Source organism: Oreochromis aureus, linkage group 3 (assembly GCF_013358895.1).
Source record: "Oreochromis aureus strain Israel breed Guangdong linkage group 3, ZZ_aureus, whole genome shotgun sequence".
Lineage (NCBI taxonomy): Eukaryota > Metazoa > Chordata > Actinopteri > Cichliformes > Cichlidae > Oreochromis > Oreochromis aureus.
In genome coordinates, this window is record NC_052944.1 from 27,529,606 (window position 1) to 27,537,283 (window position 7,678).

A 7,678-nucleotide genomic window follows, 5' to 3' on the forward strand; every position below is an offset into this window, starting at 1 on the left:
TAAAACAATAAGTAAAACAGGCTGATCTAAAGTATGATTAAAGTTCAGCCTGATTAATATAAATGTCACTGACAGTTGCTAATATATTGGAAAACCAAAATACTTGCTGATGTCTTTCTGTCCAACAGCAGGAGTGCTGGTCCCGAGCCTCAAAGACAGTAACAGTGTGTTCACACCGAACGCGATAGAGGCGGCCAGAGCGTCAGGTTTACATGTAAAGTCAATGGAAAGAGCGCGATGACACGCGATTGCGCGTCAAGCGAAAATTCGGAGGCAGATTTGCGTCGCCAAAACGCCTGAAACGCGCGTCAGTGTAGCGCGTGGGGCGCGTTTGACTCGCGAAAAAAACCACGCGCGTCAGTTTTTGTGTTGCATTTTGTGCATACGCGTGTTTCGCCTCTACCGCTCGAGTTGGAAAATCTGAACTCCAGCGTCAAATCGCGCCGCGACAACCAATCAGGAGCCTGGTGACGTGCCTGTGACCTAGGTCAAAGGGGCAGATCCAGCCAAAGCCCTTCATTCTTCAATGGAGGGAAGGCTAATCAACACCGTAGCAAACAACCCGGTGCTGTACGACACCAACTGCTTTGTGTACCGAGACAGGAATATAAAGGACCGAGCTTGGAGGAAGATATGTGAAGAGATCGGGCAACCTGGTAAGTTCATTAATTTCTCTTTTTAAATTTTTCACTGACCCGGGGAAGCCGCACAAAAGCTAGCAAGCCACCGCTATTTTCCCACTGATGTACAAATACCGTTCTGCTTTTATGCATGTTGTCATATAGGAATATATTTTGTTTATTAATAAACAGCACACAGTGGTCCCGCTCATCCGTCACTGCCTCGCTTTTTCGCTGATTTCTTTTTCTTTTTTCTTTTTTTGCACAGTACAGCATTGCATTCTGCAGCCTGATTGACAAATCTCCTCCGTGCTGTGTCTCCTGCGCTTGTCAAATTTATCATGTTTTGTTTTGATAACCATCACATCCAATAGATAAAACAGCACAAAACACCCATAACTATGACCCTCATTCGAAATAGACACCTGCACCGCGAGGGAAAAGGCGCATCGAAAGTGGCAGGCAGATGAAGACAAAACACGGCATAATACTTTTACGTTTTGCAATCTACAAAGGTTTGCACTTTGAGAAACAACTTGTGAGAACTGTGACTAATGTTCATGTGTGTGAGGGAAAAAGTGTATAAAGTGCATGGCGAGGGGCTAGTTATTCTGACAACCCCTGCTGCAATAAATGAGGGACCACTGTATATACTTTCTCTATGATTATTGTATTCAACCTGTTAACATTTAATATTGTCTTGATAGAACCAACTGATTCTGCAGCAGAGCATCCCGTTGCTTCTCCTTGCTCCCCAGTCCCTGAGCTCCTGCTGCTGCACCCACAGGTATGCAATTGTAGCATCAGATGTACAGCAGCACTGATAGCTTTTTACTCGGTGGGATTCCCTTGTGATCACCTTTACTAAATATCTACAACTAATCTGATTATATCCTGTTGTTTGTTTGTTTTTTCAATGTTGAAATGAAAATCTAGTAGCAGCCTTCTCATTTCTTTGTGTTTTGTGCTGTTTTACAGGCCCAGAGAGGAGGACAGCTCCGAGGCAGATGAGGGATGGGTCCCAGGATGGTCCACCGGTGGTGGAGTTGGCCATCCTGGTGTCCCTGAAGAGGCCACGCCAGTCTCCAATGGAGCATTTCCTCCTCAGCCTTGTTCCTGCTCTGGAGAGCAGCTGGGTCCTTTTTATTCCTGTCTCTCTGTAAATACTTATATTTTATATATTTATGTTTAATGTTTTTCTGTTTGTGAATTTTAATATTATTTCAAATAAATTTTTATAATGACTAATGTCTCAGTTCTACTACACAGCAAATGTTGGCACACGACTTGACACATGTAGAATTTATTTCATATTATACCAATGACAGAATATACTAATACAGTGGGATGCATAAGTTTGGGCAACCTTGTTAATAGCCATTATTTTCCTGTATAAATCGTTGGTTGTTACAATAAAAAATGTCAGTTAAACATATCATACAGGAGACACACAGTGATATTTGTGTTAAATGTGATAAATCAAGCAGGTGCATAAATTTGGGCACCACAAAAAAAGAAATGGAATAAATATTTAGTGTATATCAATGTGTGTGTCTCCTATGTGATATATGGGGTGCCTTTGTCTGGACGTGCTTCCCATCCAGAGCTCCACAGCAGAGAGGGAAGTTCCAGCGCTCCTGGAATCCCTCTGTGATGGACCGCCAGTCTCCAGGTGAAGGCACAGGAATGAAGTCGCCCACTAGACAGTCCCAGATGGCCGTCGCTACCTGGGGGGGTGATCTGGCACACCGTGGACACACCGACTCTGAAACTGAACGCGATGGTCCTGAAGGAGTCCCCGGTGGCAAGGAACCTGGACAAAATTGTTCAAAATTAGTATTATGTGTACTGCAGTTACAAAATACATTATTCAAATTCCAAAATACTTTTGTGATGTCAGATTTAAATTACAAAACATAAATCCTACATAAAACATTTTGTAATTATAAGGATAATTACATAACATATATTAGATATAATATAAAACAGTCAGTTGTGTTTTGTTTTAACTTTACCATATCATAATTTGATTGGTAACAACTTTTACCACTACAGTGTGCCAATCACTCATAATTCCTAGACATGTCAATCAGGTAGGAATGAAGTAAGACATTAATAGAAATAAAGAGTTGTATGTTGACATGTAGCCCTTTCCTTGCTTAAATCACTGTTAATATTTTTGAAAAATTAACCTGTGATAAGACATTGCTTATCAAGATAGAATATGCTAGATAGAACCATATAACTAAAGATGAACCAAACTGTTCACAATTTTATCTAGCTCTCAGTTTAAAGAAAGGCTGGTGACCCCTGTTATAGAGTCTGACAGCTGCGGGATTATATACAAATATTCAACTATACCAGAATTAAACCAGGTCTAAATAAAAAAAAAGGAGTGAGTATCACTACAAAGATTAACCCACAGTGGTCCTCATACCACAGTTTGATATCAGCAAACACTGAGAGCATACATTGATAGACACCACAGCCATGCTATCGTTGCTAACACTGATAACAGCATAAATTGAATTAAATCGGGACTTGATGAGAACTGTCGAGTATCACTAGAAATATTATAAACAGTCGTCTCCATACCACAGTTTGCTATCAGTAAACACCGACGGCATTCACTGATAGCATACCACAGCCATGTTAGCAGTGTATAAACGATAGTTTAGCATATATTAGCACAGGTATCAATAAAGGACTACCGTATTAAATACTTTTACTAACCTCAGGCAGATGGACAGGCGCTCTGCAGGTGGGATTGAGCGCCTGTAGTTGGTGTCTAGGCGGGCGATTCTGGGACCGACGCGGGACAGCAGGTCCTCAAACTGGGCGAGTGAAAGACGGTGATATCGCTGAAATCGGCCGTCATCCAGGCGCTGCTCCTCGAGCAAGTGGTGAAACTCACCAAACTGCTCACGCCTCTGGAGGACCTGATGGACCCAGGTACGGCGGGGACGTCCTTAACGCCGCTGCTCTGCTCTCCACAGTAAATAGAGGAGGGAGACTCTCTCTTCAAACGCTAGCTCGACAGCTGCCAACTAGCAAAGATACCGTCTGGCACAACTTCCTCCCACATCCCTCCCACATTTCCGGATCATGCGCGTCAAAATATGCAATTTTGACGCGCGATGGATTTTTCTTGGACACGCGTTGAGGTGCGAATGTGCACGCGTCAAATTAGGGGCGTTTGGGGCATTTTCGCTCGCGTCTATCGCGTTCGGTGTGAACACACAGTAAGAAGCAAGCAGAGGGAGAAAAAACAGAACATTTTTCAGAAACTGATTTGATCCTTAATGGCTGTGTAATCATTGTAACATAGAGTTTGCTTATGTTGTTAAATAAAGGCTAGATTTGACATTAATAGATGCCACAGATGTTCTAAAGCTGCCACAAAGCATGAAAAAAAATATCGCGTCCCGAAAACGTCGAGACATTTTTTGCAAATATGTGATGTCTTGATAAATTGAGCAGATATTTGAAATTTACACAGCTACATTCTCGCCTGAAAATATCTTAAAAGTTTATTTTGTGACCCAGAAAAAGTAATAAGTTTTTCAGCGGCGCTCCTCCGCCATTGCCACGCTTACAAGTACGCACAGGCTCCGACAACCGTGGCCGACAAATGCGATCCTCCTTTTCCCCAGACTACCCTTTCTGGGTCACAAAATAACCTTTTAAGATATTTTCAGGCGACAATGTAGCTGTGTAATGCTCAAATATCTACTTAATTTATCAAAATATCACATATTTCAAAAGTGCTTCCACGTTTTCGGAGAGCTCTGTTATCCACCCCCACATCCCACACCTACCCCACCCCTAACGGCTGCACCTCCCGAAGAATTTTGTCTGGGCTCTTATCTAACTTATTTATTTCAAACAATCAACAGAAAATTTCACCACATAGTTTTATGTAAGGTTTTTAAGGCTGTGGTGTTAATTTTTAAGTAAGATGAGCCCAGCAGCAGCAGCAACGCTAGGCTAACACTAACTAGCTAGCAAGATTTTAAACCTGGTGCTAAACTAAGAGAAGCCACAAAATCAGTTTGAACAAGAGTAAACATTTACTCACCAAGTCAGTGTATCAGGTAAAGATCCACAGCAATGACAACAATAATATCTTGAGCTGACGCTTCTCCAGGTTTGCTCAACATATTCCATAAAAAATGCACCGTGAACATGCGGACTGATCCGCGAGGGAGGAGGACGGTAGTCACGTGGCATTTTCAAAACACATCTTTCATCCTTCCGCACTGAGAAGCAAAACTTCCAGCTTACTTAGTTTTTCTAACTTAAGACAACTTAAATAAATGGAGTTTATCAGCGTTTTTGCATAAAAAGTACTGGTAACTTATTTAAATTGAGTTCTAATAACAAATTGATAAAAATTGAGTTCAGCCTATGTAATATTTTTAATTAAACACAATATTACATTTTACAGTGTGAGCCCCTGGTCCATCTACAGTCAAAGTGTCTACTATAAGGATGGACAGAGTTGATGTTAGGGCCTCCTTGGCCTCCTGAACATGACATCGAGGACCGGACACAAACACACAAGGATTTGGAAAATGTGAGGCTTGTAAGGTCACCTTGGTCTGCTTCATGACAATCAAGTCTAGGATTTTATCAAAACTTCAACTATTTCAGGATGAAGCAGATTAATGGTTTCTTGAGTTGCAACTTGATTCATCTGGAAATCATTAAGACTTTCATTGAACTTGGCCATGTCTTCCGTTGGACAGCACCCTGCAGCTGTACAGTGGTCACTTTAAAATCTCTCAGCCACAGCATAGCCACTCTGTGTAAACTTTGATATAATCTGTCTTAAAGGACGGGTCCTGCAGCACCATTTTCACTTGTTTTGGTTCAGCCACATGATAGCAGTTGTACCTGTCGCCAATACTGGTAAAGACCTAAGCCAGGACAGTCTATCCTTCTGGGCCAGCCTTACAAAAAGTATTTTGCTTTCGCTGCCTAAAAAGGAAAAATAATTTTAGACATGTCCGAGTAACTTACAGAACATTTCTAAAGCTCAGGTGTTCAAAACTACTTTGTACATTTTACAAGTGTTGGATATAAGTATATATAGGGTTATATGAGGTAAAACAGCAAGTGGCACTTACATATCTAGTTCTCTACAGTTATATTTGTAATTTTATTGTGTTGCCCCTTTGACAAATAAGCAAACTGAATTAGTTAGTATCCTAAGTTAGTTAGTATCCTATGGGCGATCGTGGCTCAAGAGTTGGGAGGTGGCCTTGTAATCGGAAGGTTGCCCGTTTGAGGCCCGGCTTGGACTGTCTCGGTCGTTGTGTCCTTGGGCAAGACACTTCACCTGTTGCCTACTGGTGGTGGTCAGAGGGCCCGGTGGCGCCAGTGTCCAGCAGCCTCGCCTCTGTCAGTGCGCCCCAGGACAGCTGTGGCTACAATGTAGCTTGCCATCACCAGTGTGTGAATGACTGAATGTAGTGTAAAGCGCTTTGGGGTCCTTAGGGACTAGTAAAGCGCTATACAAATACAGGCCATTTACCATCTAAAGCAGAATTCAATGACTGGTGAATAATTTAAACCACAATGTTCAGGTTTTTCACCCGTGTACTAACGGGATGCAGTGTCCATGGATTCCACAAAGACTTTAAAATTTTGTGTGATCAAACCACACAGACACACACTCTCTGGCCACTATATTAGGTACAGCTGCTCAAGCGCTCATTTATACACATGGATAGACATGGTCAGGATGACTTTCTGAAGTTCAAACTGAGAATCAGAATGAGGAATAAATTTGGGCTGTTTTGAATATTTCGGATATATTTCTACTTGGATTTTCCCACACAACCATCTCCAGGGATTACAGAGAACGGACTGAAAATGAGAAAATATCCAATTCTCTGCATAAAAATGTCATCTTAATGTGCTTTAAACTGATAGGAAGGGAACAGTAATTCAAATAACATTACAACATTACAATCAAAAAGTACAGTGAAGATTTAAAGCAGCACTTTAGTCTGGTACTAGCAAGGTTAGCAAGGTGACCAGTGAAAGTGTTATCATTTGATTTGTTATCACCTGTGTTTTAAAAAACATTATCTTGAATGATGTGGAGGTGGAGTAACACACGTGACATGATTTACTTGCTTGTCTACAAAGTATCTGCACGCTGTGCGATCCACATGACGAATTTTTCAGGGAAGGCCTTTCTTATTTAAACAACACTAAACTTCACTCTATATTTTCAACAAGTCAAGTCAAGTGGCTTTAGTGTCATTTCAACCATGTGCAGTGGTCAGTACACAGTGAAGCGAGACAATCTTCCTTCAAGACCACAGAGCAAAATATATCAGACAATCAACACAGGATTACATAAAGTGTACTTGTACAATAATTGCAAAAAACAGAAATAAATAAATAAACAGTGAGACAGAGTGAAAGAGGCCTGAGAACTGTCAACCAAAAGAGGGCCCAGCAAACGTGGAACAAACGTTTACCTCCAGAACTAAAGTGGTTGGTTTTTCCATTTCCCAAATGTTGTAAGAAGAGGAAGTAATACAACACTGGCATTCTTCTAAAACAACAAACATGTTCTCTAAACTTCTCCCTGATATCAATTTTAATGATTTTTTAAATTTTTTTTTTTAAAGAGAGCGTTTTACTATTTAAAATGTATTCTTTGGAGTATTTGCAATGTCTTTCAAATACTTTAAAATAATCTGTTTCTGTCAATATTGTCCTCAGCTGTCCAACTTTTCCTGGAGGTTAACTCACTCCTCTTAAACTGGTTTGGCCACATTATGGCGCTCAGTTTTTACTGTAACTAAAAGTCATGTTTGAAAGGGCAGTAAACTGTACCAGTAATTGGCTTGTCGATGGCTGGTCAGGGGTCTGTGGTGAACTTGTCCGCCTCACGGTCAGCCGCACTTCTCCACTAGGAAGAGTGATGGTGTGACACTTCCTCTGCAAAACTCTCTCTTGATCTGGAAAACAGCCATAAACAGAGTCACTGAAACAGCCTGCATTTAAACACAAATCTGAAAACACATTTTACAAATAAC